Source organism: Rhea americana, unplaced genomic scaffold, assembly GCF_003343005.1.
Source record: "Rhea americana isolate MKP2758 unplaced genomic scaffold, rheAme1 scaffold_41, whole genome shotgun sequence".
Lineage (NCBI taxonomy): Eukaryota > Metazoa > Chordata > Aves > Rheiformes > Rheidae > Rhea > Rhea americana.
Genome location: NW_028186546.1, coordinates 1,780,988 through 1,800,756, shown reverse-complemented (window position 1 = coordinate 1,800,756; position 19,769 = coordinate 1,780,988). Strand labels below are relative to the sequence as shown.

The 19,769-nt window shown below is 45.0% G+C and overlaps 1 protein-coding gene across 2 annotated transcripts in view; it reads right to left on the bottom strand.

Moving 5' to 3' along the window:
- The window catches only part of SMOX (spermine oxidase), a 56,855-nt gene extending 45,901 nt beyond the window's left edge, over nucleotides 1–10,954 (bottom strand). Inside the window, exon 1 of one of the 2 annotated variants that reach the window (XM_085314670.1) lies at nucleotides 10,804–10,954. The gene's annotated coding sequence lies outside the window, so the exon portion shown is untranslated. Of the gene's footprint in view, nucleotides 1–9,361; nucleotides 9,491–10,803 lie in introns of those variants that run through there. The other variant, XM_085314671.1, reaches the window with a different exon arrangement.
- Between the last annotated feature and the right edge of the window lie 8,815 nt (nucleotides 10,955–19,769).

Below are 19,769 nucleotides of genomic sequence, written 5' to 3'. Positions count from 1 at the left end.
AACTATTTCTAAAGACACTTCTCCACTTAAAAACAAGCTAGTGATTAGCAATATGCATGGAAAGAACAAGAGTCCATGGGCTTATCTATACAGAAAAAGAGACCAGAAACCTTACTTTTTATAGTTCCCCATATGTTTTCATTCCACACCTCACTTCTTCCAGCACACTTCTCCTCATAGGTCTAAACACAACTTTTTGTTGTTGTTCCAAAGTAAATCTTAGCAAATCTTGAAAAGATCGWCTGACTGACCTAGAGACATTCAGTTTGTCTCCACAAATGGAGAGATACAGATCAGGTAAGTGGACTACAAAATAATTAAAATTGGCTGGATCATTGAGTGCAAGGGGCAGTAGCCAACAGACTGTTGTTAAACAGATATTTTTTAACATCTCAATTAACGACCTGGATGATGGGGTAGAGAGCTCCCTCAGCAAGTTCAGACAACATCATGCTGAGAGGARCAGCTGGTACATTGGAGGACAGGACTGCCCCAACAAGCTGGAGGAATGGACTGAAGGAAACCTCACGAAGTTATGCAACAYAGATGTGAAGTCTTGCACCCAAGACAGGAGAAAAGCATTTATCAACACAAACTGAGGACTTCTTAGCTAGGGAGAAGCTCTTCAGAGAAACACCTGAGGGTCCTGGTGGACAGTAAGTTGAAGAGGAATTAGCAGTGTGCTCTTGCAGCAGTGAAAGACAGCCACAAAATGGGCTCAATCGGGAGGGACGATAGTCAGCAGTTTGAGGGAAGTGATTCTTCTTCTCTTGGTGCTAGTGGGGCCACATCTGCAGTACTATCTAATTTAGCCACAGTCCCAGAAAAGCCATCAACAAACTGTCCAACAGAGAGCCAYTAGGATGATCTAGGGACTGGAACACAAGACATACAAGAAAAGAATGAAGGAATCGGGTTTGTTTAASTTTGAGAAGAAATAGGTGTTAATGGGGGATTTAATTTCTATCTTCAACTACCTAACCGGCAGTTACAGAGAAGATGGAACTAGACTCCTCTGAACAGCACACAAAAAAAGCACAAGAAGAAATGGGCAAAACCTGCAGCAAGGAAAATCCTGATTAGATAAAAGGAAAATACTCCTTACTGTCAGAGGGTTAACATGGGACCATGTTGCCCAGAGAGTTGAYGGAAACTCCATCCCTGGAGATTTTCAGAACTTGATTGGACAAGGACATGAGCAACCAGCTCTGAAATTGGCCCTGCTCAGAGCAGTGGTTTGGACTACAGAGCTCCAGATGTCCTCTCCAAACTAAATTATTCAATAATTCTAAAAAATCATTATGAAGAAACACTGAACAAGGGATTTTGCACAGTAGCCTACAGCTCTATACACCTGTTCAGTAATAACAAGTGCTCTGGACTCAAAAGCCATCAATCAAATACCTTTCATATGACTGAAGTCCCCTTTATCTGTAATTAAAGGAGAAAAAAAAAAACATAAGAAGAAAACACTAGAAYTTTCACAGCTCTTTGAAACAGCCAGATCTTTGAAAGTGCAAAAGAAACTGAAGACTCACATTATACAAGTTTTCAAATAAAGACTCTAAAAGAAAACTGAGGAGAATTCAGAGAAGATACGTACTAACAGTTCAAATAAAATTAAGGCTGTTCAACCCAACCTGCTCCTCCTAGCACAATAAACACAAGCAGCTTCCAAGAGGTGTTTCAGACCTGTCCAGACCAGCCTTTATAATGACGTTAGCTTCTTCAGTTACCTCGAGATGAAGGCTCTCTGGAAGCCGACACAGCTTTCATACATATTTCCTATTCTCCTGGACGCAATCCTGTCTAAYRYRCTCTAGGTGACYCTGCTGAGCAGGGAGGTTGGACTAGATGATCTCCAGAGGTCCCTTCCAACCTTACTGATTTCTATGATTCTATGATTCTCTCCCACTGAAAGGTATAAGAAGCTARATAAAATAGTCACAATGATATTCACAGGCAAGTGATTTTTTCCAAAAATAAAACTGGTACAGCCCAATTTTGCAAATGGAAACAGCAAATAGCCATATTCTCTCAGACACAGTTCAAACGAAACTGCCACCTTCCTCTGTCTGCTAAAATGAGCCCTCTAAAACCTCAGAAAACAGATTCAGCTACAGCACACAAGATGGCCAATGGATGCAAACTGCAATATTTTGTGTAATGGGAACATCTGTCCACTTGGAAGCAGAACAAACCAAACTCAGATATCTGGCTCCATCACACAATAGCCACTTGGAATCATTTTCCTAAGATTCTCCATCACACAATAGCCATTTGGAATCATTTTCCTAAGATTATAATGATCAAATGGCAATCGCCTTCAAGCTAACAGCTGATCATTACTTATCATGCTGACCAGCATGTTACCAGTTTATCCTTCTAAGTAATGGTTCTAGTGCTAATCCGCTACATTTTCTCTTCTGTCATGCTTTACTTTTGAACATCAGGTCTCCTCCCAAAGGAATCAACATAGCCACACACTACCAGTTGTGCAAATGCATGAATGTCCTTCACAGCAACGAAGAGAGAGTACCCACAAAACCAAACGCACAGAGTATAACCATTGCAGAGAGGGTGAATAGGAAGTCACCAGTGAACTACAGCTGGGACGTCAAATGGGGAGGGCACAACTGCCCAAATTACAACCCAATTAGTCACAGGGAAAGATTTGACGACAGCAGCTGACAAGGACCTCCACTTTACCACACTGTTSTCTCTGTGAAGACCCACAGTACATCCCAGTAGAAAAGACAGTACTTGAAGAGTATGTGTCTTACTTTTATAGTATGTAGAGAGACATAACTCATAATGAAACAACACATTACGTCATGAGCGGTTATTTGTGCTTCTGCCAAATAAAAGATAACACAAAGTCTATACATGTGAGTCATAAGTAATCTGCCAGTTCAGTATAGGTAAGGTGCCAGATGGCACACTGCTGTTTTGGATCCTGCATTTCACAGAAGAAATCGTCCAACTGCAGCCACTGCCCATTCCCAGAGACTGCTGCAAAGAGGAAAATGAAGAAGATGTCAGCTGTTTTTGACTGCAGCAGGAAACATTAGGAMGAGCTTGGTAATGCTAAGAACAACAGAGGACTGAGGTGGTTCACCCAGGGAGGGTGGGGAGAGTACATCACTGGAGGCTTTTAAGAACTGTGTTGGACAGACATCTGGGGAAAAAGTTTAGATAGATCTGACCCAGTTGTGGGGCATAAGGTTAGATTAGACAATGTCTTGAGGTCCCTTCCAGCCCTACTGTTCTTCAGTTATAACAGAAAAATATGRCAAGAAAATGTATCAGCAGCAGCCCCAGACCAAAAGAACTTTCCTAATATTTCTATTTCTATTCTTAATAATTCTGTTTCCATAATATGACACACAAATGCCATGAGATCCCATTGGATCCCGTTGGCAGGGGTTGCCCATTCTTACATAGTAACTCCTGCCTCACTTCCTGAAGAGCAATACAACACAAACAAGCAAGTCTTATGGAATAGGACCATGGACACATGACCAGGAGCTACACACCACAGCCTTCCCGATGAGACAGACCACAGCTGCCAAGTACCTCTCTCACATCCCACACCACGGGGATGGTTGTTAACAAGAGCCCATCTGCACTTGACCTCCAATTTTGGACCATGCAGCCAGAATAACTCTATTTTTTCCTTAAGCCATTCAGCTGTTCTTCCTTGGAATATATGCAGGCATACAATCTTTAGGAGTGGATCCCCTTCACGTTCTGGGGACCCCTGAGCCAGATGTCTATGCTTCTAACCAAAACCAAAAAATAACCCCCAAAAACACTTTCAGATCATCTGCTTAGCATTACAAACTCAACTCCAGCACTGCCTCTCCCTGTGCTTTACTGAGACTTCAACACACGAATCCCACCTGTATAAACTATTTGTGAAGCGATATCTAGTTAGGATGGACCTTTCGGCCATCCCTTAGATCTACAATGTTCCTACTGGCCAGCCTCCAGCAGCCAGCTAACAAGAGTGAAGCTGACTTTAGGCAGCCCTTGATCAAAACCTTGGATCGCCTCCTGATGCTCTGCTGCAGGGTATAGGGAGCCCACCACACAGTTCCGGATCCCACTCCAAGGGAATCAGGGGACAAAAAGATTAATAGCCCAGTGCTTATCTCTAAAGACCATTGTCACATTTAGTCCTTTGTCAAGYTCTTCTCGATGTCCGGCACCAGATGCTATTGTATAACTGGAGCAACGGTGTGAGCTTCCCATTACTGTAAACGGGACTGTTAATTTAGTCTGCTAAATTACTGGAAGCACTGTGCTTCTGAAAGAATTAATTAATGGCACATAATGTTCTGGGAGATCAGACAATCCAAGCAGCAGACTGCAAACTGCAAGCCCCGAAGTACTAACCTTTATCTCAGGGTTACAGCTTGAAAACTATCAACTTCGACAGCAAGGTGGTTTTAAGAGCTTTTGCTTCCTTCCCCCCTGCTCAACTCTTGCAAAGCAGATCTCCAGCCTCTCAGTTGTCCCTGTTTGCRGAACCGCACAGTGTCCAAGTTCGCAGAAATGATCCAAGGCAAAAATACCCCCTCTGCTGTGTGTGTATGTGTGTTTATGGATACACTCCTGTACATCTGCAGGCACAGTTTTTCAGTCCACTGATCTAATTTTGCACTGCTCTCAAGGGAYGCAGTTCAACTCTCTCACTAGTACTGGCAGTGGCAGTCATGCAATGGGCCAGGGATTGGATCCAACTGAAAATCTACCCTATAAAAACAAAAAATAACCTGCTGTCAGGCAGATAGGCACCCTGATCCTCTTGTCTACGGCTGCAGCATCTCATAAGCCTGAGTGGGACAAACCCTTTCAATAGCAGTAGTGTCTTAAATCAGCATAAGCCAATCATGAGACTATGTCCTGATGGGGGTGGAGAACAGTTCTGCAAGKGAGGAAACATGTAGGCAGAGACAGGACCGCACAATAAAAAGAGCTTAATGCAGTTCCACTGCTGAAGCCAGTGTCTTGCAAAACTATACTCCTCACAGCAACCCAGACTTACCAAAAAGGTCCACAATTTTTAAGAGTTCAATCAAAGCATTACCAGACACGTTAATGATGCACGTCTTCCCAGCAGAGTCCACTGGGACCACAACAGCAAGCAATTCCAAAAAAAGAAAATCCTGTTAGAAAAAGACTGGAGATCAAAGCAAGAGGTTACACCTACATCCTGGAATATGCATGCTYGTGGAACAAAAGAATTTTAAATTCAGTTTCAAAATAAATGTCTGTCCGTCCAACAGAAACATTAGGTTAGCACACTTGAATGCTGCACCTGTACAATACCCTCCAGAGAAAAAGCCTAGTACTCCAGCATACCCCATCTGCCCTGCAAAATTAATTAAACCAAACACAGTTCTTAAAAAGGAAAAGAAACTGCTCCTTTCTTATTCAGCAGCTGGCTTAGGGACAGCCGCAGATTACCTGTTAGCTTGTAGCAAAAGGTCTTTTCTTGGACACCTCAGCTACAAGACAGCCTTCTCTGAGTAGGTATTTCACAACAGAAACGAACCAAACCAAAGGTTTTTTTCTTCTCTCTTCAAAGCCTTCAAACACCATCATATCCTGTCCAATATTTGAGTCATTCCAAGCATGCCAGTAACCTACGCTGTTAAATGCCATTCAGCTAAATCTAGAGGACACACTTAAAAAAAGTCTGTGATCATGCAGAATAACTGTGAAGCGTGAAGAAAATAATAAACAATTATCCATTCTTCTGAAATGATCCTMCATTGCTTGGTACTCTACTTTTGTCAGCCAGGAAAACAAATATTTTCTTATTTCTTAAAAGGTAGTTCCTGCCTTTGAACTCAGTAGTTTAAAAAAAGAAAACTAGATTCTAATTAAATTTTCAAGCCATTACAAAGACTCTGCAACATTTTAAAGACTACTTGATAAAAGAAACATAAGTGACCAAATAATGGAAACTGAAGATACCCCACAAGCTGAAATCATCTTTATTCAAGCAAATTCAGCTCTCTGGACTTCACACAGCTGAGACTCTGCCCTGCTTACTCAAATCTCAGTTCTACCAATGATTTACTCTGTGGTCTCCAGATCTCTCCATAGTTTTCCTATTTGCAAAAATGAGAATCCAAACCACACCTCGCCACTCCCATTTTTACAACCACCAGGTCCTAGCTCCAAGATATCACAATACTATCACAATACAAAAACTCCAGTGGCCACCAAAAAAAAAAAAAAATACTCTTAAAACCACGGCATGGATTAAAAATCTTCAAAGAAGCACCACTTTTTAAAATTTCCCTGCAATTAATTATCCCCAGGAAAAAAATAGACAGCAACATATACAGTGCATCTCTCACAGTGTAGGTCYGTGTTATGCTACTGCCAGGTTCAACCTGCAAACAGGATCCACCCTGCATGCTGTGCTATTTGCAGGSTGAGGATGCTAGTTGACTGCCTGCCATCGTTCCTCCAGCCTGCAGTCCAACCGCTGTCCCCAGGATCCTTCAYGGATGCTACCTGAAGTATCCAAGGCCTTTTCTTCCCAAGAGATGACAAAAGAACATGTGCAAACTCTGCTGGCCAGGCTTTATATTTTGGTGACAGGACGGATGCACTCTGGTCAGGTGAAGGTAAAGGACCGTGCCATGAACTCCATAAAAGACTAGGCAGCCTGCACAGCTGTAGAGTGAAACAACTAAAACACCACTGACAATATCTCCTTTCAGAAAAGATAGTTGCATGAGTCAAGATTAATCTCAAGAGCCTTTATTGCAGGTTGTAATACAGGTGGTTCTCCAAATCAAGCTCACCTCYGAGCTTGCAAAGCTGGAAGTTTCAGATACAGCAAGAAGGTGAACCGCAAATGCTCCCCAAAATATTTTCACAGCAATACAGTGTTGACAGCTGAAAAAAGAAAAGATACCAAGACACAAACACAGGACCTCAAACTCATGATTTGACGCAGCCACTTTTCAGAGCAGAGCCACACATCATGTGAACGGCTACAATACACCAACATGAGCTCCAGATACCATGAGGCACATGGTGTTCTCGTGCTGAGCAGCGTAGCCACGAAGCTCTTATTTTCTAAATAGCTCATATTCCCACCCATGGTATTTCTGGAATTTACTCTTAAAATTAGAAGAAACCACAGGAACATCAGTTTTCAACAAGCAAAGACTTATCATAATTTCCATGGTGACTACTATAAACCCAAGTCATATTACTATGCCTATACAAATGCGCCCTCTGTACAGAGCATGAAATACCTGGCCACATTGAAACCCATAAGCCAGGAAGAGCTGACGAAGACTGGATGTGTCATCAAAACAGCTCAGAAATTTCCTGTTCCCTCAGTGGCTCTGGCTGAAACAAGACAGACAACGTGTTCTGGAAAGGGCACAATGTTTTGTGATGTGTTTGCTAAATAGTTCATTTTTAAGTGTCCTTAATACAAGTAATTGGTGGCATTAGTTGATCTATGGTTATGCTTCTAATCCCTCTTTTACAGACTTGCTAGGCTCCAGGTTATTACATGGTGGGCTGGTATCACCGTCCCTTGTTAGTGCTGTGTTTCAGACTAACATTTTCACCAAGGTGGAGCAGGAGGGATCCTTAAGCCACATGGTTTAGACACTCTCTTCAGAAGGARGAGTTCAAATGCACTCTCCATCTACTTCATTTCCAAGATTTTTTATATCTATTTAATTTATTATTTACCACTCTGGTACAACTTTTTAACTCACTAACAGAACAAAAAAAAAAAACAGTTATTTCATCTCCATAGCTTTGACTTCATTAACTTCTGGAGAGGACTGATGTTTGTAGCTCCTGGGAGGGGACATGTCTACATTTTTCCACTTTCAGGTCTGTGAATTACAGTTACTGGAAGAGGGAGATGGCAGACAGATTTGTGAAATTAAATGGACTGTACGTTAATATTTGTAAAAGGCACARAGAAAATCTTTTCCATTTCTTTTTGATATAACCCAAGCATAYAAAGTAAGTAAATGCATAGACTTCAGAAGCCAGCATCACCATTTTCCTTTGACCCTCATTTGGGTCAGCTAGAAATTAAACAGGGAATCTGATATCACTTTAAGAAGAATTATTTTTCTGAGGGAAGACGGTCGTAAAAAACACAAGGTGACATAAACCAGTTCCCGGGGTTGAGAGGACATGCAGCTCCACTTTTGCAATAGGCAGCAGGAACGCACTACATGATTCACTCAAACCCGTAGCATAAAAAATAAATCAGCTGGATTATTTTAGTAACTCCTCTCCAAACTTCCCAAGCTGGTCCCATAGACTGAGATAGGCAGGAGTTCACAGAAGGTAGAAGACTGCAAAAAACCCCAAACTACACTACTTAGTTAAGGTGAGGACAGGTAAAAGAACACCATTCACACCTTTCAGATGCAAGGGTCCCTTGGGAGCCCATAAATAGTAAGTGTCCTTCTGCTTTCGAGGAAAGCTAGCAATCTGACAGAGCTTTTCAAACTCTATCTTAATCTYCTCATCCCTATCAAGCTGACTGAGATTTCCCTGCCCCAGAAAAAGACTGTGTTTCAAAGATACCACAATTAACACTCCGACAGCACTCTGTCGCTTGGTGGCAAAGACACAACAGAGATTTTTTCAGAAAAAGTACAGTTATCCAAGTGAAGAACCAAGAGGGTTATCCAGGGCTGCTTGTAGACTGCAAAGGATTTGGGTTCCCAGGATTTGGGGTGTYCCCCCTCCACTCCAGAGCCATCATTTCAAGAAAGAGGGGGGCAAACCAGCTCCAGCGGGCTAAAGGACTGAGGACTATAAACAGCGCTCCAACAGCGCTCAACATCAGACGGTGTTTACATGAGGTAAAGCCCCAATCTCAAAGCCCACTTTCACATATAATTTGGCCAAAATCCCACSAAAAATACCACCCAGTTGCTTCTCTAATGCCCAAGTTGCCCACGTAAACACTTCAGTGGTCATGCCACAATTTCTATCTAGACACCAAGTCAGATCTGAGACCTGTCTTGCTGCCAGCTCTGTATTTATCTGCTTCCCGGTCCAGTTTCCCACTCCACAAAGGGCAGAATGAGGGAGGGAGAGGAGGGGATGACTAGGGAAAGACGACACTCGTCTTTTTTTAGAGGCAGAGCCAGCTGAATCTACGGACCTTGCTATCCGCTGAAAAACAGAAACACTGCACATCTGCTGCAAGGAAGCACCATAAAAAACATTAGYTTGTATCAGGCTAACAATCTGGAAAAAAAAAAGGGAGCTGCAAGAGCAAAACGTTATCAGTAAGTCAATAAAACAACATTTGTAAAAGATTGGAAACACARAGCGTTCTTACACAATACGCAGCCACGCTCGCTGTCTGATCACACATCCTCCGCTAAACCTGTCGGGGAACTTGCAGCGCAGTGCTGGGTCTTAGCGCTACGGGAAAAGTGGATCAGCGGGGTGAGCTAAGGACAGAGCGCTGGACTCAACCCCGCGCTAGCGCGGGATCCCAAAGTGGCCGCRTACGAGCTTATACAGATGGTTTCACTTTTGCATAAAGCTCGTGCTTGCATCCAACGTAGCAGGGCAATTACGGATGGGCTCCGCACTCTTTACGATGGGCTTTGCACAGGGTTCGAGACAGCGTGCCTCTAAATAGAGGAATTTTAAGGGCGAGCTGAGAATAAGGATCAAGCAGCTCAGCTGTATTTGGGGAACGAGGATGTATATTGCTAAAAACCTTTGTTTTGAGGTCGGGTTTCGGTTACATGCGATTGGATTGATGCATCTCACTCTTGCGCACCGAGGACGAGCTCCCGCGCCAGCTCGATGATTTAAAAGCCCGCGTAAAGCTGCGAAAGGCGACGGACCTGCCGGAAAACCCGCCCAGACACCGGCATCGCGCCGGCCCGGTGCGAACGAGAGCCGCCRAGCACGTGCGCACGYGTGCCAGCCGCGAGCACCCCGCCGYCGGCGCRCGGGGAAAGGCGTCGGGAAAAGAGCAAGGGGGAAAAAAGGGGGGAAAGGGAGGGAAAGGGAGAAAACGGGAAATGGAGGGAAAGGGAAAAGGGGGGCAAACTGGGGGAAAGGTAAAGAAAGGGGGGAAACTAGAGGGAAAGGGGAAAAAGGAGGGCGAAACAGAGGGAAAGGGAAAAAAGGAGGAAACGGGGAAGAGGGGAAAAGGGGGAAATGGGGAGAAGAGGGGAAAAGGGGGGGAAATGGGGGGAAGAGGAAGAAATGGGAAATGGGGGAAGAGAAGAAAGGGGAAATTGGGGAAAGGGGGGAAAGGGGGAGAAATGGAAAAGAGGAAAAAAGGGGGGAAATGGGGAAAGGGAAAAAAGGGGGAGAAAATGAGGGGAAGGAAAAAAAAGGGGGAAATGGGGAGGAAAAAAAGCAGGGAATGGGGGGTAAAGGGAAAAAAGGCAGGAAATGGGGAGAAAAGGGAAAAAAAAGGTGAAACGGGGGGAAAGGGGAAAAAGGGGGGAAACGGTGGAAAGGGGAAAAAGAGGGGGAAAAACGGGGGGTAAGGGGAAAAAACGGGGGGAAACGGGGAAAGGGGAAAGGGGGGGAACAGGGATAAAGGGAAAAAGGTGGAAAGAAGGTGGATAGGAGGAAAAAGTGGGGGGAAGGCGGGAAAAAAGGGGGGGCGGGAAGGCGGGGAAGGGGTCGGCGGCGCCCCTCTCCCGAGGACGCGGCCGGCCGGCCGCGGGCTCCCCCGGCGGGGAGCGGGGCGGGGAGGGCGGCGAGGCGAGGGGAGCGCAGGGACGATGATGCCGCCGCCGCCGCCGGTACCTCTCTCTCTGCGGTGGCCGGAGGGGGACGCGGTGTCGCCGCCCGCCCAGCTCGCCTCGGCGTCTCGCTGCTCCCGGCGCGGCGGCGGCGGCGGCGGCGGCTCCTCCTGGCACTGCGAGGCGAGAACCAGCGCCGGCCTGTTTTCCAGCCGCCCTCCCCTTCGGCCCGCCCCGGCCCCGCCTCGAGGAGCCCCCGCTGCCCGCCTCCTCCTCCTCCGCCTCCTCCTCCTCCTCCTTCTCCTCCGCCTCCCGCCGCTCCCCGCTGAGGGGCAGCGCGGCCTGGCGCGGCGGCGGCGGCCTGGCCCTCGCCTCTCCCCTCACCACCCCCTCCACACACACACACACACCTCGGGCCTATTTTGGGGATTAATCCCTCATTTTGAGGCATTCACTCCTCCAAACCCCCGGCCGGGGCGCCTCATCTCCCCCCCGGCCCGGCAAGCGCCACCTTCCTCGCGCCGTGGCCGCGTGTGGGGCCAGGCCGGGCGGCCCCCTCCGCAGAAAGCCTCCCTTGGGGTCTCCGAAATCTTCCCTCCTTCCCCTCCAAAAAATAAAATAATAATCCACGGAAGCTCCCTGCCAATTAATTCCACCTTCTTTCCGGCTCCCGGGAGCAGGTGTCGCCCCTAAAATATTTAGGTGGCCCCCGAAACGCTTCCGCCGCCCCCAGGCGTCCCGTCCCCCCGCCCGCGAAGGCCATCCCCAAATGCTGCTCCGAGTTCGGGGAAAGCCCCTCCGCAGCCAGCTCTTTCCCCCCTGCCCCCAAGCTGAGACTGAACTCAGCTTGGAAGCAAACACGCGGAAAAAAGCAAGACCAACATGGGAAGACCTAAAATGCTGTTCCTACCTGCAAGTATATGATGTTTCTTCCTTTAAAAACATCAAGCAGTTTGTGCAAGCCAGGAAAATTCACAGCAATATCAAACTACTAATTACAAAGCATAGCGTGGTGCTGCAGATGTCTTTGCAAAGGTGAAGTCCTGGGTATACATAGGTCTTTGCTGGCTTCTTGAGGACAGCATGGGTAAAGGATTGCACCGGGAATTACAGCATTAAACCACAGTGCCCCTCAGACATGCCATCTAGGTGCTATGGGATACACATGCTAAAAATTACCATCAAGACACAAACCTCTTCAATGACACAGACCTCTGCTGAAGGCAGAAGAAAGCACAAATCTCCTTCCACTATTCAACAGATCAGGAGACAGCACTGAAAGCCATATAACAGAGCTCATTCTGGTGACGGGAATCACACGCTCCTGAATCTGATGTCTTTCAGGCAGCTACAGCTACATGATAAACACCAGTCTTCAAGTAGTGGTCCTGTAAATAGCATGTTTTATTAAATTATAGACCCTTTCTGAAAAAGTTTACAATCAGAGATGAGCAACATCTAACATGCAGAATGAGGATGCACCAGCAGAGCTGAAACATTTAAGTATCCCCCAGCTTCCCTGTTAAGCTTTCGGATGTCATGGCAGAGAAGGTCTTGAGAAAAGACTGCATGTTGGATGAAAATAGTTGTGTGTGCAAATTGCCTTCAAACATTTTAAGGTTTTATAAAACATACTAATTCAGCTGCCTGGCTGAGGTTCATACCTGCAAAGCTGGGGTTGGATTGCCTAGCCAGGAAAACATCTGGAGAAAACAGCAAGAATAGCATGGRGTTCCCAGCTTCAACTAAATAGTAAGAACCATACAAACTCTTCCATTTTATATATATAGCCTTTATGTGTCATTTTCTTCCAGGCCTCGTTGTCTTATGACTGCTTTATTGCTGTTTTCACAGCTGGAACTGACTCCTGCAAAGCACCTTATGGTACCTGGAAGCTGCAGCCACGGTACTGTTTGACAGCCAGTATTGGACAACAGGCATCAAAGAGACATCTTGCTGTCGAAGAATAGGCAGCAGCCCTGCCCATGCACGTGCTCCACAGGCTCAGCACAGGGACTCCACAGAGCCTACAGATGGAAGCAGAGCTTTGCAAATTAAAGGACTTCAGGGAAATGAGCCGCATCCCTGTTTTAACCGGGTACATCTGGAAAGGGAAGAATTGGCAACTAGGTAGAATGCATTGACTGGAAAGAGCAGCCATTCCCATGGGACCAGGCAGGGTCCGAGATGAAGAGGAAATGGGATCAGTTGGATGGTACGGCGTGGAGCTACCYGTCTGGAGGGGAAGCAGAGGAAACCAAGATATCCTGCCTGAAGTGCTCAGCATCTCACAGTGCGACTACCTGCCTCTGGAAGCCGTCTCTAATCTAGGCCATGTCTGTCCTAGCCAAAGAGAAGCTACAGTGAAGAACAGGCTGATGCTCCCTGTTCCCACAGGCAAGCTGACCCATGAGAGCTACTAGTCATCCAGCAGCTGGGAAAGCTGGTGAGCCAATTCCTACTGAATGGCACTTCTATTTCCTCCATAGCAAATAAACAACCGTGCTCCAGAACTGCACTAGCTTGCAGCTCCCTCGGCTGCAGTTTGAAGGATTTGAACTAAATCTAGACAGCTCTGTGTAGCTGCGGTCCCTTGGGCTCAACTCTCTTTCTCCAGTCTAAATTTGGCAGCAGAGCTTAGGCAGCTCAAAAGCCTTAGGCACGCTTACAAGAAATTTTGAGGGTACATGAAAATGCAATTACCTGTGGGAAAATAGAGCAATACTGTATTACAAGCATGTGTTTAATACAGTATTAAATATATTTAAAATGAAGAATTGACAGGTATGGCTGATGTTGGTGTCATACTCAGTATTTCCAGTGAATTTGGAGGAGATCCTAAAATAAGCACTTATTGTGCCTCTGACATTTATCTTCTTAGCTCATGGTTTGTGAACAGCTGGCCTAACAAGGTAAATAGAATATCTTTCCTTGGAAGATGCCCATGAACCGCAGGTTTATGAATGAAATGCAAATGGAAAGATCAGAGATCTTTCCAAAGATGCGTTCCAAAGATCAACTGCAAAATCCAGGGAATATAACCCAAAAGTTGAGGAGAAAGATCTTCTTGTGCAGTACAGCTGAGAAGACAGCTAAGGAGCTGCCAGCTGGAGTCATAAAGAAAGAAAAGGATACTGCCTGGAAGGTCTCCTCTTTGTGGAGGTTTTTGCATTTCACCAAAATCTCCCAGTGGGGGCCAGAAAAAACTCAGATCTCATGTCCTTCTACACACAAACTTTCAAAGGGGGGAGGCAGTATAGCGAAATAATCAGAAAGCTAAGGATGGAAATGGAGGGGGTGGAGGAATACCTGTACTTTTCCTGTAACATACTATATTAAGCTATGCTTCTGGATTTATGGATGGTTGAAGTCATGTCAAGAGGATTTATAGGATGGATTGATCCTTTTTTTTGTCAAGCAAAGTAATGATTCAAAGACATTAAGTGATTGTCCTGTAGATCTTGACCAACATAATGCCATATTCCTAGAATGGTCAGATGAGATGGAGATCAAGCATGACGTGAAACGTTTTTTAGGAAAATAAAGATCCAGCTGCCTGTAAAAGACTCCAGTAGGAATGCAGGATGAAAACTGTGTAGCATTCAGTATCCCTCCATGCTCCAAAATACAGTATTCCTCATATTCAGTATAAAAGGCTTTGCTTCTTACTATTTTACTTTTCTAACAACAGATTTTGAAAGGTTGGCAAAAGAGCCATCATCAGAAGTCCCCCAGAAGTCAAGCAATCCTTTCAGTGCTCAGCCATCTCATGCAAACTACAAGGCATGCTATACTTTACAGACCAATTCCCCACTCTTTCTAAGACTCACAGTTAAGAGCATGACTGCAGTCAAAAAGCTTCATTACATCTCAGAAGTTTAGCACACGTTCAGATCTTTGGGGGATCGACTCATCCATTGGCRTCTAATAGAACTCTATCAAGTTAAAATATAACTTAAGAGCCAACAAAATTTCTGAGAGCAGAGGTTTCCYGAGTTTTGAAGCCAGGATCACTATCATAAGGGCACTGCTGTTGGCTCCTGAGGCTGCCTGCTGGAGGATGGGCTAYACATGACTTTAGAGCAGTGTGTTCCTCCAAGCAGTACATAAAATACAGYTCGGAAATGCTTGTGTTAAGTAATGACATTAAAACGTTCCAAACAGCCCAGCTGACTTTTCCATCCTTTACACKTTAGTTTTTACTAGAGAGAAACTAATCCATTCAACCTGCTCCCAATACAACAGAGAAAGCAAATTTACTACTAAAGATCAGATATAATGCTTTATTATCTTCCCATACATACGTAATACAGAATTTCCATGATTCATTCACTCACTTCAGGGACACTTGAATAGTCAAACAAAAACATATATTCCCAAGATGAAAAGCAAAACCACATCCGGTGCAGGAGAGAGAAGCATTCTAATATAAATACAAAATCCTACTAGAAGGTTTATCTGAAGGAAGACTACTGATCATAAACACAACAGGGAAGGGCAAAGATCAAACAGTATCACTTCTTGTGAATGTTTCTCCCCTTCTCCTCACAATCCCCTGACAATAAGTCAATAAAAGGTTTTATCAAAACTACAAAGGGAATCTGAGAGCCCAGCAGCTTTCCTTTGAAAGTATATTCAAGTGACAGGCGGTTTCAAAAGCCTCTTCAGAGAGTCTGCTCTTTGCTAAAAAGCCTTGTGACCTATTCCAGCAGAGCTACAGTAATTCAAAGGCATGAGTAATAATGACGTTTGCTATTCAGTCATCATCTGACGGGCTGTCTAGGTGACAGGGAGATCTATCATAAGTATTTCCTTGCTATAATAAACAATCTAGACACAAAATAATCATCCAGTTCACCTTTGCGATTAGAAACAAAAGAAGTCCGGGTGGGCAGGAAAGCTCTTGAAATTCCCTTTGTAGGTTTTTTTTCTTCTGTATTCCCTTCCAGGAAGGTGATATCCAGAATCACACAGCTCAAATAATAATCTCTTCTAATATCCTGAAAGCCACAGGCTTTAAGACTTCCCTATATAGCTTCCCGAAAGAATGTACCTGCTGAGAGAAGCATCCGCTTTCCAACAACAAAAAAAAGTCTATGCSTGGAAGGTCTATTGCAATCCTTGGTAAATTGTTGTATTCTGAATGTTTGAAATGTGTCCCTGTTTCTAGCTTGCACCTATCAAGCATTACACCCCAAATACTTCTTTTCTGCTAAATTGAAAAAATCATCCTATTTCTGTAAGTTCTCCTGGGTGAGGTTCCTCTATTTTCTCTTTAATTGGGAAAGTAAAAATAATTTCACAGGAGCACAGCCAAAAAGCAGGTTAAAAGAGAGCATGCTTTCTCACCCCCGCAAACACACACATCTGCGCACTGGCCAGAGGTTGTGCAGTTCGACAGCCCGGATCTCTCACAGTGCCTCATCGTACACAGCATCTGGCTGTGACGCTTCCACTGTGTTTCGTTATGATCCACATATTTCAGTCCCTTCAGGGTCTCTCATTACTCTTGCTTGATTCTCTCCAACTTTTCCATCACCTCCTCACCAGAGCTTGGAGCTTCTGTAACAGGGATKTGAGACTTGATGTCTCTGAGTGTTWTATRCTCTGGAATATATCTGCCACCATTCCCATTCTTTGCCTGTTCTCTTCAACTTGAGGATCAACACAGAGGGGAACCAGGACAACAGGCACCACAAGGTCCAACTGGTTTAGTGGCTAATCTCCCATCAGCAGCACTCCTTTCCCAGGAACAGTGCACTCATGCAGGACAGTCCTTATCTGAGGTTTTAAATCACTGTACATACACTTGCCAGTTATTAAATTTGCTTTGGACAAGATTTGGTTTGTGTTTTTACTAGTGTGTTTAACAGAAGGGAAGTGTAACACTAGCCACAAGAAACAAATCAGTCCTGAACCTTCAGTCCTCACTACTATCATGCATGCAAGGCAAGGAACACACAGATCCAGGCTCCTGCATTTCATGCTGTTATTGCATGTGCTTGCCACTTTGTGACCTGCTACATCTCTCTCACCTCCTGGAGGATGTCATCTTCAGGAGACACAGCCACACCACAAAGCAGATGTCTTTGAAAAAAAAGCAGAAAAAAAGAGGTGGAAAAGTGGATCTGGCAAAGAATGAAAGAACAGTATTAGTCTAGCCCAGTATCCTGCCTCCACAAGTAGAAGAGTAAGAATTGCCACTCTCAGCTCCCAGTTATTTTCTGCTCAGAGACTTCATTAACCAGACATAGTTTCTAGGTATTTAGTAGCATTCACTGGATTTTGCTTTCATGAATTTGTCCCTTCTTCCAACATAAGTATTTACCATCTACAACATCCTGCATCAAGGAGTTCCACAGAGGAACTGCATGAACAACCACCTCCTTTGGTTTGCTCTGAGCTTGCTATCTTTATTTAATGCCCATATGGTCTTATAGTAGAAGAGAGGGAACAGTCAACTGCTGTCCACCTCTCCAAGCATTTCATGATTGTAACTCATCCCCGGAAGAGACCTGGCTCACCTAGCTTGCTTTTTTATGAAAGGACTTAGGGACCTTCACTCCACTTTGTTGCCAGTGCAGCACAGGTTGCATGAAACTGCAATCACTCAGACTAYTGTGAACACAGAGAATTCAGGAAATGAAAATTGGGCAAGTACAAAGGAACAAGATTGAATGTGGAAATCTGGGAGGAGGTTTAGCTGAGCACTTGCGTTAGAGCATCTCACAGCAGGAAACAGAGGAAAGGGCAAGAAGTGGCAACTGCAGTGAGAATAGTGGAAAAATGCAGAGTAGTCCTACAGGTCTCATTTTTGATCTCCATCATTGGTCAGGTGTCAGCAGTACTTCCARGTTCAGCCAATATATCTCTGTTTCTGATGTTCCCCCAGAAAGCCCAAGGGCTGATACCTGCAAAAGCCAGTGAACAGTCCTCAGAGCCCTCCTGCTCCATCAGCACTTCCAACTCGGCTCTCAGGTCGGATCAGAAGGGCAACCCCATCTCTCCCTTTCTGCTGTTGTTCTGGGCACTGCAGTGCCTATAGATGCCAGCTCATAGGCCGCAGCTGTTGACCACTGCTGCTGACCAAAACAGTCCTGTTGTTTCCCTGAGCCATGCTGTCTGTCTGTGCCTGTCTCTCCACTCCTCACTATGCCGAGTCTGCAAGACACCCAGGACAGAGGCTGTCTTTGTGTTCTGCACGTGTACGCTGCCAAGTGWAATGAGACATCTTGGTACTGGGTTTCCTAAAAATAGCTTGCCCCACAGATAACCTGCAGTCTTTAAGTCAGAGGTCTTGAAGATAAGCTCTCRRATAACCTGCACAAAATCAGAAGCAGAGGCGCTCCAGGGGTGAAGAGAAAAACTCTGAAAAAATAGGGTAGAGAAGAGACTGCAGCCTCCATAAATCCACAAGCAACAGAGGAAGCTGGTGCCAAGGGATGTGGGGAGCAAATATCATGTATAATCTGCATATGGGCATAATATGACAACAGAAGAGCCACAGGTTTTTTTTAAAGACAGCCTCCAAGTTTTGTGCATGAACACACAATCCTGCTAGCCACAGAAGTTATCCAAAAGAATAACAATCCATCTGAAAAAGTGCTAGAATTTAGGCTCCTCTTCTTTATTCAAATAGYATTTAACTCATGCATCTTGCAAAATATCCATTTACTCTTCCACATTTTATTTTAATAACAGAGGAGTCGAGCAAACTAGATTGACAAGCTGGTTCCCAGGGAAACATGAGCAACTTATTTCTCTTAAATAGCAGGCACAAATGTTTCCTGTGTTAAACCATGCAGCCTGCTGTGACATTCAGATCTCTAGGATATGGTTCCAAGAGGACAGGATGTGTTTTCATGGCTCTAAAATGGGAAGGAGAAAGGTAGCAGCATGCTACAGATAGGTGGGCAGAACTGGTGGCAAGCAGCAGGAATCAGGCAGCCAAAACCCTTTGATGGAAACAGGCCTCTGGTCTCACTTCCCAAAGAAAGGGCAAAACAAGACTTTCACATAAACCGGTAAAATCACCCAACAGCAGAGCTAAAGAGCAGCAGAGTATTGTTGGGAGAGAAGCAGAAGAARAGAATTCGTAACAGCAGATGGTCAAAATTTTGGTCAAAATGCTGGCTGGCTGCCTAGTATCACTAGGAGAGGGTAAAAGCATAAGAACAACCATGCTGCTCCAGTCCTGGGTTTGAGCAGCCTGTTTGAGCATAGGAAGTCACCTTCTCAGGGGCAGGTAAAAGTGGGAAGGGGCTTGGGAAAGGAAGTTGCCAAAGCCGAGCATTGTCATAAGGTCCTCCGTGGTGAGGTGCAAGGCATCACAAAACCAGCCGTTCATATCTTGGCTTGCAGCGTGGCCCTTCAGCTAAAGGCATCTCTTGAACCTGATACGGTTTGTCCRTTTAGTAAATTCCAGAGAGCTCTGGTCCATTCACTTCCTGAACCTTCTGGTATCTGCAACATCCTTAAGCAAGAAGTTTACAGCTCTGCTCCCCACTGCATGAGGTCTCACCTCCACTGTTTGCTGGGAACCCAATTGCATTAACTTTCTTTGCGGGCCCCTACTTCTTGTACTGGATGAGACACTGGATGGCCACTCCCTAGCCACCCTGTCCCTTTTGCACTCAAGATTTTCCAGCCCTCTCTCATGTCCTCCTCTATTATCTAGGACTGTGCTCTGCTTTCACTTGCCTCCCCAAGCCCATGTTCATGTGGTTTGTAAGTAAGCAGGTGAGAAACTGGCCTGCCATTAATTTTTTTCCCCTCACACAGTTTGCTTTTTTGTTAAAAAAAAAGGAAGGGATTATTAAACCTTTTTTCTTTTTTTCCTCAATTGCTTTAGGATCTGGAAGAAAAGAAAAARATAATGAAACACTGAAGTTCTGCATGCCAAATTTTCCAGGTGCCCAATGTCCTGTTACCGGGACACTGAACAAACAACCCACAAACACGATCCCTTGGCTTTGTTCTGCCAGCTGGAAACCTCAGGTCATTCTGCACCAGGACACAACCACAGACAAA